General features: G+C 40.7%; 1 protein-coding gene across 1 annotated transcript in view; it reads right to left on the bottom strand.

The window, feature by feature from the left end:
• The window catches only part of LOC141419468 (heat shock factor protein 3-like), a 55228-nt gene that overhangs the window by 29314 nt on the left and 8566 nt on the right, over positions 1 to 17348 (bottom strand). The gene's annotated exons all lie outside the window — the stretch shown is intronic.

The raw sequence follows: 17348 nt of genomic DNA, 5'->3' as shown, positions 1-17348 counted from the left end.
ACTTATAAAAACGGGGATTCCAAGATGGCGGCTACAGATAGGAAGCAGAAAGCGACCCTCCTATAGTGAAATCTTGGAGAGACGCTGGAGACACACTTTGCAGGCATAATCACTGAGAAAAGGCATAACTTTGACCCCTCCACACCTCCAGCCAGCGCAGAGAATCTCCACTTCACGTTAAACAGAGAAAGGAGGAGGGCCCCCAGGGCCGCCAGTGGCCAGTGCCCATGCGGCTTGGGCAGACGCGGACCAGGTGAGCTTCGTGGTACCACGGTTCTCCCACAGACAAGCCTGGGCCAGAGCAGCATAGCCCCCTGGACAGACTGACCTCCACCCAGGGAAAAAAAGAGAAACTGAGTAATAAGCAATAAGAACAATTAAGACACGCTGGAAAGAGGGTGGGGCACCCTGAGCGCTGAAGATTGGGGGAAGGGAACCCTTCCCAGGACTGTAAATAAACAAGCCAGGCAGGCCGGAGAGCCTCTGGCAGGAGCGGGGCGTGCGCCCAGCAACCAGGAGCTGGGAAGCTTGTGAGAGTGGAGGAGGGAGGAAAACTCCACAGGAGAGGAGGGAAGACCCACTTCCCACGTGAACTGTAAATAAACATGGCGGCCGGCAGGAGCAGCAGCACCGCCCAGTAAGCAGGAGCAGGAAAGCTGCTGAAAGTGGCAGTGGGAGGAAAACTTCAGAGGAGAGGGGGGAAGACCCACCTCCCACAAGAACTGTAAATAAACACGCAGGCCTGACAACACGGGGGCAGTGTCACCTTTCCCAGTGCTTGGAAAGGGGAAAGCCTGTAGCAGAGGCTCCCGCACAGGAGAACTCTGAGCAAACAAAGCCTGTGGGACCAGGTGAGTGCTAGCTCACCCCAGAGATCTGCATAAATAACGACGCCAGCTACAGGCTGAGAGCAGCAGGCAGGCAAGCCACAGTTGCAGATACCACTCTCAGAACTGTCTCCAGATGCTTTTTTTTCTTTTTCTCCCTACCTTTGATGAGAGAACAACCGAATTACACCTGCAAGCCAAAAAACTTACTGAAACTGTATTGCATTTGAACTGGGGACACTTGGTGGGGCTTTTTTTTTTTGGTGTGTGTGTGTGTGTGTGTCAGTGTGTAGTTTTGTTCTACTTTATGCATCCCCTTTGATGAGACAACTACAGAACAACATCTGAGGCACCAACTCCAGGACTGGAGATTGAGACGGACACCCAAATTATTAAGACTGAAACTGCATTGCATATAAACTTGGAAGTTTTTTGGTTTTTTTTTTTTAATTTTCTATTTCCCATTTTATTTTAATTCATTTTTATATATAGATATTTCTTTCATTTACTTATTTTTTATTTTTTTATCTTTGATATTCAATCCTCTCTCTGTCTCTCTAATGTCTGTTCAGCTTACTGTCGATTAGTACACTAACACTCTCTGTTTATACCTTTGAAACTCTCTTGTCTGATACCTTGTTCTGCTTTCTCCCTCTTGTCTGTATATTTGTTTTCCCCTTTTCTTTAACTTCTTGCTTTCCATCTCAGCTCACCCTTCCATTCTAAATAGTACCATTGTTATTATTACAAGCTAGAAAATACTTAATTGCACACAGTACAGGGACAGTAACAACACCAAAGACAATGATGGGAAGACAGAAAAAACAGGGAAACCAGTTTCCCCACAACAAAAAATTAGTACAGGAACCAGAGGGGAATGAAGAGAACAGAAACTCAGATCCAGACTCCAACAAAATGAAGATAAACTATGCCAAAGTACCCAATGAAGCCCACAAGAATAATTTAAAAGAAGACATACTACAAGTACTCAATGAGAATTTTATAGAGATGATACTGGATAGGGTCAACCAAAATGTACAGGAGACACTCAAGAAATTCCAAGACAACAAAAATAGAGAATTTGAAAAAGCAAAAGAAGAAATAAAGGAAACCATAGAAGCACTGTATAAACACCAAAGTGAAAGAGAGAACACAATGAATAAACGGATAAATGAACTCAGGACAAAAATAGACAACATTAAAGTGGAAAACTGCCAGGATATGGAAAACCTCAGAAAAAAGAACAAAACAGAACTGCAAAACAAAACGGAAGGCCAATCCAGCAGAATAGAACAAACAGAAGACAGAATCTCAGAACTTGAAGATGAAATGGTAATTAAAGGAAAAACTGAAGAACTATTAATTAAACAACTCAAGACATGTGAAAAGAAAATGCAAGAACTCACTGACTCCATCAAAAGACCAAACCTGAGAATCATGGGCATTGAAGAAAGAGAAGAGGTACAAGCGAAGGGAATGCATAATATATTCAACAAAATAATAATGGAAAATTTCCCAAATCTAGAGAAAGATATTCCCATACAGATGCAAGAGGCCTCCAGGACACCAAACAGACCAGATCAAAATAGAACTACTCCACGACATATCATCATTAAAACAACAAGTTCAGAAACTAAGGAAAGAATATTGAAGGCTGTAAGAGAGAAAAAACAAGTAACATACAAAGGTAAACCCATCAAAATTACAGCAGACTTCTCAACAGAAACATTAAAAGCAAGAAGAGCGTGGGGTGAGATCTTCCGGGCACCGAATGAAAATAACTTCAACCCCAGGATACTCTACCCAGCAAAGCTATCATTCAAAATAGATGGAGCAATAAAAGTCTTCCATGATAAGCAGAAACTAAAACAATATGTGACCACAAAGCCACCATTACAAAAGATTCTGCAAGGGATCCTGCACACAGAAAGTGACACCCAACTTAACCATGAAAAGGCAGGCAGCACCAAACCACAGGATAAGAAAAAGCAAGACAGTAGAGAGTAACATCAAGTTAGGTACACACAATCAAACCTTCAAACAACTAAGACAACTAAATGACAGGAAACACCACGTACCTATCAGTACTAACACTTAATGTTAATGGACTTAATTCACCCATCAAAAGACACCGTTTGACAAAATGGATTAAAAAAGAAGATCCAATAATTTGTTGCTTACAGGAGACTCATCTCACCGACAGAAATAAGCATAGGCTTAGGATGAAAGGCTGGAAGAAGATTTACCAAGCCAATGGCCCCCGAAAACAGGCAGGAGTAGCAATACTTATCTCTGACAAAGGAGACTTCAAACCTACATTGATCAAATGAGATAAAGAAGGACATTCCATACTAATAAAAGGGGAAATAGACCAAAAGGAAATAATAATCATCAATCTGTACGCACCCAATGTCAATGCACCCAATTTCATCAAACATACCCTGAAAGACCTAAAAGCATATATAAATGCCAACACAGTGGTTGTGGGAGACTTTAACACCCCATTATCACCAACAGATAGGTCATCCAAACAAAAACTCAATAAAGAAATCCAAGATCTAAAATATGCAATAGATCAAATGGACCTACTAGATGTCCACAGAACATTTCATCCAACCTCTACACAATATACATTCTTCTCAGCAGCCCATGGAACCTTCTCCAAAATAGATCATATCCTAGGGCACAAAGCAAGCCTCAGCAAATATAACAAAATAGAAATAATACCGAGCATACTATCTGACCACAATGCAGTAAAAGTAGAACTCAACAACAAAAGTAAAGACAAAAAACATGCAAACAGCTAGAAACTAAATAACTCATTACTTAATGAAGAATGGATCATCGATGCAATAAAAGAGGAAATTAAAAAGTTCCTAGAAGTCAATGAAAATGAAAACACAACCTACCGGAACCTATGGGACACAGCTAAGGCAGTCTTGAGCGGAAAGTTTATAGCCATGAGTGCATATATTAAAAAGACTGAAAGATTCCAAATCAATGACCTAATGATACATCTCAAACTCCTAGAAAAACAAGAACAAGCAAATCCCAAAACAAATAGAAGGAGAAAAATAATAAAAATAAGAGCTGAAATCAATGAAATAGAAACCAAAAAAACCATACAAAGAATTAATGAAACAAAAAGTTGGTTCTTTGAAAAAATAAACAAGATCGATAGACCCCTGGCAAACCTGACTAAAATGAGGAGAGAAAAAACCCAAATTAGTAGAATTAGGAATGCAAAAGGGGAGATAACAACAAACACCATGGAAGTCCAGGAAATCATCAGAGACTACTTTGAGAACCTATATTCAAATAAATTTGAAAATCTAAAAGAAATGGACAGATTTCTAGATACATATGATCATCCAAAACTGAACCAAGAGGAAATTAAGCACCTGAATAGATCTATAACACAAAATGAAATTGAAGCAGCAATCAAGAGTCTCCCCAAAAAGAAAAGTCCAGGACCTGATGGATTCTCTGCTGAATTCTATCAGACCTTTAAAGAAGAACTGATACCAACCCTCCTTAAACTGTTCCATGAAATAGAAAAGGTAGGAAAACTGCTAAACAAATTTTATGAAGCCAGTATTACACTTATCCCAAAACCAGGCAAAGACACCTCCAAAAAGGAGAACTATAGGTCAATCTCCTTAATGAACATTGATGCAAAAATCCTCAACAAAATAATGGCAAACCGAATTCAGCAACACATCAAAAAGATTATTCACCACGACCAAGTAGGCTTCATCCCAGGGATGCAGGGGTGGTTCAACATACGAAAATCAATAAACGTAATAAACCACATTAACAGAAGCAAAGACAAAAACCACTTGATTATCTCAATAGACGCAGAAAAAGCCTTTGATAAGATCCAACATCATTTCATGATAAAAGCTCTAAGAAAACTAGGAATAGAAGGAAAGTTCCTCAACATTATAAAAGCTATATATGACAAACCTACAGCCAGCATTATACTTAATGGAGAAAAGCTGAAACCATTCCCTCTAAAATCAGGAACCAGACAAGGATGCCCACTATCTCCACTCCTATTCAACATAGTACTGGAATTCCTAGCCAGAGCAATTAGGCAAGAAGAAGGAATAAAAGGAATACAAATAGGTAAAGAAACTGTCAAAATATCCCTATTTGCAGACAACATGATCCTACACCTTAAAGACCCAAAAAACTCTACTCAGAAGCTTCTAGACATCATCAATAGCTATAGCAAGGTAGCAGGATATAAAATCAACATAGAAAAATCATTAGCATTTCTATACACTAACAATGAGCAAACTGAAAAAGAATGTATGGAAACAATTCCATTTACAATAGCCTCAAAAAAAATCAAATACCTAAGTGTAAACCTAAGAAAAGATGTGAAAGACCTCTACAAGGAAAACTATACACTTCTGAAGAAAGAGATTGAGGAAGACTATAGAAAGTGGAGAGATCTCCCATGCTCATGGATTGGTAGAATCAACATAGTAAAAATGTCGATACTCCCAAAAGTAATCTACATGTTTAATGCAATTCCCATCAAAATTCCAATGACATTCATTAAAGAGATTGAAAAATCTACTGTTAAATTTATATGGAAACACAAGAGGCCACGAATAGCCAAGGCAATACTCAGTCAAAAGAACAATGCAGGAGGTATCACAATACCTGACTTCAAACTATATTACAAAGCAATAACAATAAAAACAGCATGGTACTGGCACAAAAACAGACATGAAGACCAGTGGAACAGAATAGAAGATCCAGATATGAAGCCACACAACTATAAGCAACTTATCTTTGACAAAGGAGCTAAAAATATACGATGGAGAAATAGCAGCCTCTTCAACAAAAACTGCTGGGAAAACTGGTTAGCAGTCTGCAAAAAACTGAAACTAGATCCATGTATATCACCCTATACCAAGATTAACTCAAAATTGATCAAGGATCTTAATATCAGACCCCAGACTCTTAAGTTGATACAAGAAAGAGCAGGAAATACTCTGGAGTTAGTAGGTATAGGTAAGAACTTTCTCAATGAAACCCCAGCAGCACAGCAACTAAGAGATAGCATAGATAAATGGGACCTCATAAAACTAAAAAGCTTCTGTTCATCAAAAGAAATGGTCTCTAAACTGAAAAGAACACCCACAGAGTGGGAGAAAATATTTGCCAACTATACATCAGACAAAGGACTGATAACCAGAATATATAGGGAACTTAAAAAACTAAATTCTCCCAAAACTAATGAACCAATAAAGAAATGGGCACGTGAACTAAACAGAACTTTCTCAAAAGAAGAAATTCAAATGGCCAGAAAACACATGAAAAAATGCTCACCATCTCTAGCAATAAAGGAAATGCAAATTAAAACCACGCTAAGATTCCACCTCACCCCTGTTAGAATAGCCGTCATCAGCAACACCACCAACAACAGGTGTTGGCGAGGATGCGGGGAAAATGGAACCCTCTTACACTGTTGGTGGGGATGTAGACTAGTAAGACCACTCTGGAAAAAAATTTGGCGGCTACTTAAAAAGCTAGACATCGATCTACCATTTGATCCAGAAATACCACTCTTGGGGATATACCCAAAAGACTGTGACACAGGTTACTCCAGAGGCACCTGCACACCCATGTTTATTGCGGCACTATTCAGAATAGCCAAGTTATGGAAACAGCCAAGATGCCCCACCACTGACGAATGGAGTAAGAAAATGTGGTATCTATACACAATGGAATTCTATGCAGCCATGAAGAAGAACGAAATGTTATCATTCGCTGGTAAATGGATGGAATTGGAGAACATCATTCTGAGTGAGGGTAGCCTGGCCCAAAAGACCAAAAATCATATGTTCTCCCTCATATGTGGACATTAGATCAAGGGAAAACACAACAAGGGGATTGGACTATGAGCACATGATAAAAGCGAGAGCACACAATAAGGGGTGAGGATAGGTAAGACACCTAAAATACTAGCTAGCATTTGTTGCCCTTAACGCAGAGAAACTAAAGCAGATACCTTAAAGCAACTGAGGCCAATAGGAAAAGGGGAACAGGTACTAGAGAAAAGGTTAGATCAAAAAGAATTAACCTAGAAGGTAACACCCACGCACAGGAAATCAATGTGAGTCAATGCCCTGTATAGCTATCCTTATCTCAACCAGCAAAAACCCTTGTTCCTTCCTATTATTGCTTATACTCTCTCTACAACAAAATTAGAAATAAGGGCAAAATAGTTTCTGCTGGGTATTGGGGGGGAGGGGGGCAGAGTGGGTGGTAAGGGAGGGGGTGGGGGCAGGGGGGAGAAATGAACCAAGCCTTGTATGCACATAGGAATAATACAAAAAAATGAAAAACAAAATAAAACTTATAAAAAGACTCTCTAACTGTAATAAGGGTACTACAAATCAATATACATATATAAAAATAATAGATTCCAATAGTTGCTGAGATACATTCATATAACTTGCTCTGTGGTACTGAGGGTTCTGAGCTTTTGTGAGTGGGACTGTGGAGTTCTAAGTATAATACTTTTTATGGAAACTTTGACTGAGAAACACTTTGTTTCCCAAAACTTTTTTCCTAAACACTTTTATTTTCCTAAAAATTGAGAAAGTCTTTTAATGAAAATCACTTATGGATAACCTAGGGTAGTAGAGGACAGTTAAAATTTATGTATAATACTCAAGCTTTGTTTTAACCAATAGCTTCAAATTTCTGCAATCACCCACAAATGTTGAGATATGTCATTATCTCAAGGATTACTGAGTGGAAGCAAAATTTAGTGATTTGAGTTTCATCTCCTTTTAGTGTGCTGCTCATCCTTTGGAAAAAAATAAAAAGGAAGGCAGTATGAGAAAGGAGGAAAAGCAAAGGAACTCAGAGAGATGACAAACTAGATTACTTCTTTCTGAATAACTAAGAACAAAACAACTACCCAATTTAAAAATGGGCTAAAGATCTTAATAGACATTCATTTTTCAAAAGAAAGAAATACAAATGGCCAACAAAAATACAGAAAATGCTCAATACTACTGGTTGTCAGGGAAATGCAAATCAAAACTACAGTGTAATATCACCTCACTCCACTAGGAATGGAGATTATAAAAAAAAAATAACATGCTGTTGAGGATACGGAGATAAGAGAATTCTTTTTTTTTTTTTTTTTGAGGGTTCCACCTGATGACTTTTTTTTTTTTCATTTTTCTTTTATTATTCATATGTGCATACAAGGCTTGGTTCATTTCTCCCCCCTGCCCCCACCCCCTCCCTTACCACCCACTCCGCCCCCTCCCGCTCCCCCCCCTCAATACCCAGCAGAAACTATTTTGCCCTTATCTCTAATTTTGTTGTAGAGAGAGTATAAGCAATAATAGGAAGGAACAAGGGGTTTTGCTGGTTGAGATAAGGATAGCTATACAGGGCATTGACTCACAAGAGAATTCTTAATCACTATTTGGAGATTCTTCAAAAACCTAGAAATAGATCTATCATATGATCCAGCAATTCTGCTTCTGGGTATATGTCTAAAGGAAATAAAATTAGCCTACCTAAAAGATATTTGCACACAACGTTTACTGTGACAGTATTCACAACATGTAAGATAAAGAATCAACTTAGATGTTCACTGACAGATGAATGATAAAGGAAATGTGGTATATATACACAATAGAATGTTATTCCGCCATAAAGGAGAATGAAAACCTGTCACTGGCATCAAAATGGATGGAACTGGAGGGCATTATGTTAAGTGAAATAAACCAGACACAAATACTACAATGTTCTCTCATACACAAAAGCTAAAAAACGTAGACTTAAATGTATAAATAGTGATTACTAAGAGGTTGGAAAAGGTGGGTTGTGAGAGTGTGGATCAAAGGTTGGCAAATGGATAGTAAAGACAGATAGAAAGAATAATATCTGGTGTTCCACAGCATAGTGGGATGACTATAACTCATAATGACTATTTTTTTGCAGCTACGGAAGAGAGGAGATCAAAGGCTCCAAACATAAAAAAATGGTAAGTGAGAAATGTTAATTACCTTGATTTGATCAGTGCCTGCTCTATGCATGTGCTAAAAATATCACACTGAGGGACAATTGGGAGTCTTAAGCAAGAGGATTGCTTGAGCCTAGAGGTTCAAGGCCAGCCAGGCCAGATCCTGTCTTAAAAAACAAAGAAACAATAATAAGAAATATATATGTATATATACACATGCATATACATATACATATATACACATGTATATATCACTGAACTCCATTACTATGTGCAATTAATGAATGCTAACAAAAAATAAAAAATAAAACAAAAAGTTCATCTTGGTTAATTCAAAATAAAATGAAATTGGAAATATTGTATATATGTCTCTGTCTACTTATCTATCTATCTATCCATCCATCCATCCAGACAGGTAGCTAGAGTCCTTCTATGTTACCTAGGCTGGCCTTGAACTCACAATCTTCCTGCCTCAGCCTCCCAAGGAACTGGAATTAAAGGTGAACACCAGCACATTTGTATTTTTAATATCAATTTAAAAACATTTACAGTCATTGGCAGCATAATTAGGTACTTTGAATTATTTGCTGAAACTAGATCTTAACCATTCTAATTCTTTTATGCTCATGCACAAATCTGGATTTAAGAAGATACACAGGGCTGGTAGAGTGGCTCAAGTGGTACAGCACCTGCCTAGCAAGTACAAGGCCCTTAGTTCAAACTCTAGTACCACCAAAAAAAAAGAAGATGATACATAGATTCAAATTGAAAGCAAGAAAAAGAAAAAACTACATCAGTAGCTGTTAGCCAAAGTGCATATGTATATGAAAATATTGTTTCTGCCTCCTCTCAGGAAGGCATTGGTTGCTACAGACATCAGAAAGCATCTATTCTATTCCAGTTTTTTTTTTTGCAGTACTGAGATATGAACTCAGGGCCTACACCGTGAGCCACTCCACCAGCCCTTTTTGTGAAGGGTTTTTTCTGAGATAGGGTCTCTCGAACTAATTGCATGGGCTGGCTTTGAGCCATTATCATCCTGAGTAGCTAGGATTACAGGTGTGAGCCACTGGCACCTGGCTGTATTCAAGTTTGTGAGCGGTGTTCTATTAAATGACCCAATGAGGATATGAATCACATTGTTTATAACATCACAGACCAGAAGCAATACCTGGTATAATAAGTCTCCTTCCTGAGCTTGAAATAACACTCATAACTGCTTTGTTGGTATCAAAAAGGAATTTGTCATCTTATATTAAAAACAGAAGTCTGAAGAATGACTAAGAATGATGTCTCCAAATTATCTGTCCTAACTTTCCAAGTTTCATAATTAAAAAAATCAGCATATTTCAAGTAATAGGATGGTAACTCTTTCTTATTCTTCAGTGTTTATCATGAGGAATCTCAACATACCTTGCTAAGGAAGAAATTTATGCTGATTTATAACTGAAGGAAATCTCAAATTCATAATTATTTCCTTTGAGATATTAAGCTGTGGCATTCATACATCAATTCATCTAAGTAGTGACGACTTTCTGTTTTGTTACTGTTATTGGTTTTTCTTAGGGGGGTAGTGAGATAGGGTCTCGCTATGTAGCCCAGGTTGGCTTCAAACTATCTTCCTGCCTCCACCTTCTGAACGCTTGAATTGTAGGCATCCACCACCATACCCAGCTAAACTGTGACTACTTCTTTTTGAGGCCTAATCAACTTCTATTTCCTGGTTAAGTTGGGGCAATAAATAAATGTTCTTGCCATGGAAAAAGTTAGGAATCAAACTACATTATCCAATCTTCAAATCCCTCCACTCAATCAAATTGAGTATGCCAAGAAGAAAGATTTTTGGGGAGGCGTGGCATATATGAAAGCTGTAACTCCAAGCTCCTTGATTTTTTTCTAGTTTTTAGGAGTTGAATTACTTTCTTTTTCATTTTTTATTAGTAGTTTCAACTGTTTATCCTAAGCCATTCTATCTTCTCTGCATTCACTTGAGCTACCTTGCATATAATTTTAAGCACTACTCTACTGCCTAAAGGAGTGAGAAAGCCTTTTCAAATTCTGAATTTTTGAATATCACCCAAATTATATTTTCCCATGGGAAAAGAGGCAGTATCCCTGTTTTTGCACTCTACCATTCAAAAGAATAGCATCCAAAGGAATCTACAGATTCAGTGCAATTCTTATTAAAACACCAATGACATCATACTTAGGAATTCAAAAAAATCCAAAAATCATGGGACCGGAAAGACCCTAAATTGCCAAAGTAATCTTGACCAATGAAAGAGAGAGAGAGAGAGCTCAGAAATAAACTCACACATCTACAGCCATATGATCTTTAATAAAGGTGGCAAAAACCCACATTGGGGAAAGTCTCTTCAGTAAGTGGTGGTGGGTAAATTGGATATCCACATGCAAAAGAGTGTTCATCGCAGCACCATTCACAATAGCCAAGCTATGGAAACAACCCGGATACCCTACAACTGATGAACTGATCAAGAAAATGTGGTATATATACACAATGTTTCGCTCAGCCATAAGGAACAATGACATGTGATTGGAAAGTAAATGGATGCAACTGGAGGACATCATGTTAAGTGAAGTAAGCCAGGCTCAGAAAGACAAAGGCCACGTGTTTTCTCTCATACATAGAAGATAGATCCAAAAGATAAATATATATACAAAAATGAACATGAGCATATACAAACTCATATGTAGAACATGTTTGTAATAGTGGAACTACTCTGGAACTCAGGAAAGGAGGGAAAGGAAAAGAGAATGATAGAGCATTAACAGTATTGTAAAACATAACATCTATAGGTAGAAGATATGTACTGAAAGCTATTAAAAATGGGGGGTGGGAGGTAAAAGGGTAAGGGAGAGCAATGGAAGGAGTTGAACAGAACAAAGTAAAGTAGATGCACAATAGGGACACATTGAGAAATCCCTTTGAACATCGACTTAAATATTAACAAAAGACAGGACTGTAAAATAGATACAGTGTATGTGTACGGGGGGGTACTTGTGGGAGGGTGGAGTGTGAATGAAGGAGATTAAGGTGAGGGTATATGGTTGATGGATTTCATATACTTATATGAACAAGAACAAAGAAACCTCTTGCAATTGCTTTAATTAGGGCAAAGCAGGGGTCGAGGGGGAGAGATGATGGGGTGATCTAATCAATGTACAATATAAGGCTATTTGGAATTGTCACAATTAATTTCCCTGTACATGGATATATCCTAATAAATTCGACTCAAAAAAGAATGAATCTAAATCTTCATCAGCATATATAAAAGTCAACTCAAAATAGACTAAAGACTTAGGTACAAGACCCCAAACTATGAAACTACTAGAAGAAAAATTGGAGAAAAACTCTATGACATGAACTTTTTGGATATGAACCCAAAAGCACAAGCACCAAAATAAAAAATAGACAAATGGGATTTTATTAAACTAAAAAGCACAGCAAAGAAAACAATCAACAGAATGAAAAAACAAACCTAGAGAATGGGATAAAATATTTGCAAATTACACATCTGAACAGTAAGTTCATAATACGTAAGGAAATCAACTTGACCACAAGAAAAGAAAACAATAATCCAGTTGAAAAGTGGGCAATAGACTTAAACAGACATTTCTCAAAAGAAGACACAAATGACAGGTATATGAAAAAAATGTTCAACATTCCTTATTATCAGGGAAGTACAAATAAAAATCACAGTGAGATTTCATATAACTCCTATTAGAATGGTTATTATCAAGTGTTAGAAAGGATGTATAGGGAAAGGAACTCTTGTACAGTTAGTAGGAATGTAAATTAGTACATCATGGAAAACTGTATGAACATTTCTTGAAATATTAAAGATAGAACTACCATATGATCCAGCAATCTCACTACTGGGAATATATACACAGGAAATGAAATCAGTATGTTGAAGAGATTTCTAAACTGCTATGCTTATCACAACACTATTCATGATAGCCCAGATAAGGAATTAATCTTAGTGTCCATCCATGGATAAAGAAAATGTGAGGAACTGGTCCCTGGGTCCTCAGCCTGGAATCACCTGGTAACCAGGACCCCAGAGCCTTGGACATCTGGGCCCTCACCCCCAGGCAGAGCACTCAGGGGCTAAGTAACACCCCTCATCTTCCCCCAACTCCAGGCTGGATTCACCCTCTGGCTGTTTCCAGATGCAGAGCCAGACTTTCATATTTCTGAGCTCTGGGATAGAGCTTTAGACAGTGCTGTGGAGCCTGGATCTGAAGGGTCCTAAAGAGAGCCCAAATGAGGCTCACAGAGGTGCTGAGAGAAGGAATGAAGAGAGAGCACTTGGAAGGAAAGTTCTGGGGAGGAGATTATCTTGGTCTGAGATCCAGCTCAGGAGTCCAGAATCCAAGGACCCACCAGAGAGTCCCATGGAGAGCCCCTGTTAGGAACCCTCAGCCCCCAGGACTCCCCAACCTGACTGGGTCCTCCAACCCCTTGGATCACTGGATCCCTGTTGACTTCCCCACCAGATGCAGAGGTAATCTGTACCCTATCTGAGTGGACTAAGGCCTGTAAAGCCAGTGGGCAGTGGGGGACCCTCACCACATGGAATAGCTCCACAGTGGTCCCCGCTAGTGAGCCCAGCCTGTGGGAGCTGGTGCAGGGTAGCCCCCCTGGAGCTGAGAAGCCCTATTTCTGCAACAAATGTGGCAAGAGCTTCAGCCAGTGATCAAAGCTGCTATGGCACCAGTGCATCCACACGGTGGAGCAGCCCAACACATGCTCAGAGTGCAGCAAGAGCTTCATGCATAGCTCACACCTGGTGCAGCACCAGCACACTCACACAGGCAAGAAGCCCTACAAGTGCCCTGAGTGCAGGAAGTGTTTCGGCTAAAACCACAACCTCCTCAAGTACCAGAAGATCCATGCTGCACTAAGTGCAGCAAGATGCATTCAGAGCTCAGAGCTGGCGCAGCTCGTGGGTAAAAAGTCCTACGAGTGCCTTGAGTGCAGCAAGAGCTTCAGCCACAGTTTCATGTCCATCAAACATCAAGGAAATCACCTGCTCCAGGATCTCTTCAAGTGTCTGGTGTGTGACAAGACCTTCATTCTGAGTGCCACACGGCTGCGGCACTAGCATATGCACACTAGTGAGGGGCTCAACAAATGCTCCAAGTGTGGTAAGAGCTTCAGTGTGATCTCCTACTTCATTCACCACTAGCGCATCCACATGGGTGAGCAAGAAGCCCCACAAGCGCTGAGTATAGCAAGAGCTTCAGGTAGACTGCGGCAAGGCCTTCCTGAAGGCCCATGAACTGGAGTAGCACTGGGTAATCCATGAAAGGCGAAAGATCCCAGCCTGAAAAGCACAGGGTGACACCCTGCTGGGGCTGGGGAATCCTGCCCTGCTGACCTTGCCACCTGGGGCTGAACCCCACAAGTGTCTTGTCTGCGGCAAGGGCTTCAAAAACTAGGGCATCTTCATGCAGCATCAGGGGATCCACAGTGGCAAAACCCCCTACAAAACCCAGGTGGTCTTACCACATACCCAGCGCCCAAACTTCCTCAGTCCTACCCCCTGAGGCTCCATTTTGGAGGAAATTCCTACCCAGGGGCCCTAGAGGCAGAGTCAACTCTCCTGGGGCAGCCCTTTAAAGTGCCCTCGGGTCAGAAGGGTCTTGGTCAGAGGCTGGGGCTGCTGTCCTCTTCCAAGTCCTACATTTGTTCCCACTGTGGAGAAAGCTTCCTGGATCCTACAGTGCTTCTGCAACATCAGCTCAGTCACAGCAGCAAAAAGTCTTTCTTTTTCCCAAGGGCAGGAATGGTGGGGAGAGGGGGAGGGGTGGGGCCCAGTCATTCCTCAGAGGAAAGCTCTTTAAATGCCCCAAGTGCAAAAACAGCTTTGGCCTCAGCTCTGAGTTGCTGCAACACCACAAAATCCATGCAGGCGGGAAGTCCTAGAGGGGTTCAGAGGTAGGGAAGAGCTCTTCCAAGCTCCTGGAGCATCTCAGGAGCCCTCTCAGAGCCAGAGACCCTACAGCTGCTCCAACTATGAGACCTCTTTCCTTGATCACCTGGCCCTCCTCTGGCACCAGGAAACCCATACCTGAGAAAAGTCCCCCAGGTCGAAGGACTCCCTGCCAAAGCCAGGCACCCTGTTCACAAATCAGGCAGGTGAAGGACAGGCCTCCACTACCACTGAGAACAGCAGTCACAAGGAGGGAGAGAGCTCCAAAGCCCTTTTGGAAGAAAAGCCCTACTTGTGTTCTGAGTGTGGAGACAAAGCCATAGCCCTCCTCCTCCACAGGAGATGCCACCCATCCCTCCTCCTCCATAGAAGCTGTCACAGTCTCCATGTGAATGGGCCTCTCTCCTGAGAGGAACACTGGATCCCCAAAAACTCATGTGGGAAAAGGAGGGCAAACCTATCAGACTGTAGAGAAGTGGAGAGAAAGGAGCCCTGGGAAAAATAGTGCTTTTATATCAGTGATGAGAAACCCTATAAAATTGTTGGTGGGAATCACTTATAGGGCAGTAGAGGAAAGCTGTTGGGTTAGACTTAAAAGGCCTTTTTTCCCTACATATTTATAGGTACCTATTTATAGGTAAATACATATTTATAGGTACCAATAAATATATACATATTTATAGGCATTTATACATATTTATTTGTACCTATAAATATGTATTTACCTATAAATAGGTACCTATAAATATGTAGGGAAAAAAGGCCTTTTAAGTCTGTAGCAGAAAAAGCCTATAAATCATAGATAAAAGTCATATTTATTGTAGGAAAAGACCTAATATGTCCCTTGACAACCCCAAAAAACTGTATCAAAATCCTGTAGGGTCAGGGAAGTGACAGGAATACAGTGTGGCACTGACTTGGGAGAGTGACCTCCAGTAGGTGTAGGAATCCCCTCTGTACACTGGCTCCAGTGTCCTCTCCCACAGAATATGAGAGCGCACCCCTCTCCCAGCAACCTGAACAGTTATACTGAAGACAGAGCTCAACTAGGAAGGGAGGGTAGAACTGGAAAAGGAAGAAAACAAAGAGAGGAGAAAAATAACTGATAAGGAGCTTTTAATTTTACAGAGGAGATAAGACACAGAGACCAGGAAGGGAAAATCTGGCTTGTTGCACTGGAGTTTCTTTGGTGAATTGTGTGTGTCAGAGGAAGAGACCCATAGAATCCCATATCTTCAAGAACCCCTAAATGGGGAATAAAAAGGTTATATCAAGCCCTTTTAATGGCTGAAGCTTGGGGTGCATAAAAAAACTAAATGAGAAACCACTACAAAAATTTCTGTTAGATTGGTTGGAGGGAATCAGAGGTGGAGAAACTGTTCAGATGAACCTGGGAAAGTCCAGACCTGTTTCTCCCTGGAGTTTATTAAACTTCAAGTCCAAGCAGGTTCCAGCCCAAGCCACCAGGGCTAATATCCTGAGCCAGGCAGAAACACCCTTTCCCCAGACTAGCTGGAGATGTCTACTCCCAGGGGCCTCTGAGATGGAGCAGGGGCCTCTGCCACATTCTCAAGTCTTATGGTCAGGTTTTTTCCTGAAATCTGTCACAGTCTTGCTGTAGTGGCAGCCCATTTCCTTGAATTCTGTCCTCAGTGGAGGGAGAACTGTTGCTACTTGACCTCCAAAGAATCAATTTCTTCAGAGCCTCAAGGCTTGTATGCGGTTGTCCTCCCTAGATTTCTCTGAGTCTGTGAGAGCTATTTGTGGGTTCTCTGGGGCAACAAGGGATGGCAAGACAACAGACTAGAAAGCTTTGATTAACCACAACCTGATTTTAAACCTCAGCCTTTCATGTCAGCTGGTGGCAAGGCTGCCCGCAGGATAAGCCAGCAGCACACAGTGGTGGATGTCCCAAAACTGCACAGACTGGACCAGAGTTGTACCTGGTAGCTGTAGCTTCCCTGAAATGAGGATGACCCAGCCAGGTCTTGGCCTTGAGAAGGGACAGAATGCACCTCCTTGGCTCCTCTCTCTTCCATAGCCAGAAACCTTCGAAGGGAAATAGATAAGAAACACTTTCCTAGCTGGGCACTGGTGGCTCATGCCTATAATCCTTGCTACTCAGGTGGCACAGATCAGAAGGATCACAGTTCAAAGCCAGCCCAGGCAAATAGTTCCCAAGACCCTATCTCGAAAACACCCATCACAAAAAGGGGCTGGTGGAGTGGCTCAAGTTGTAGGCCCTGAGTTCAAATCCCAGTACCACCAAAAAACCCAAACAACAACAAAAAGATATACTCTCCTGCCAGGCCCATCTCCTTTCATACCACATAGTACTACACACTTTTCATAAATCCAGCCAAGTGGCTGTGTGACAGGGGAGAAATGGTTGCCCTATGAAATGGTTGAAGAGAAACCTTTTTGAGAGAAACATCTGTGATAAGGTTCTCCCTAACCCTGGAGGCCCTTAAAGATGTGTCAGAAAGAAAGTGCTCCCTGATATCCTGTCCTGGAGTAAGTAATAGGACTAACATGTCAGGTGAGGCGCCCTTT

This window comes from Castor canadensis, chromosome X (assembly GCF_047511655.1).
Source record: "Castor canadensis chromosome X, mCasCan1.hap1v2, whole genome shotgun sequence".
In the NCBI taxonomy this organism is placed as follows: domain Eukaryota; kingdom Metazoa; phylum Chordata; class Mammalia; order Rodentia; family Castoridae; genus Castor; species Castor canadensis.
Note: the sequence above shows the minus strand (reverse complement) of the source record. Positions and strands in the feature narration are given on the sequence as shown.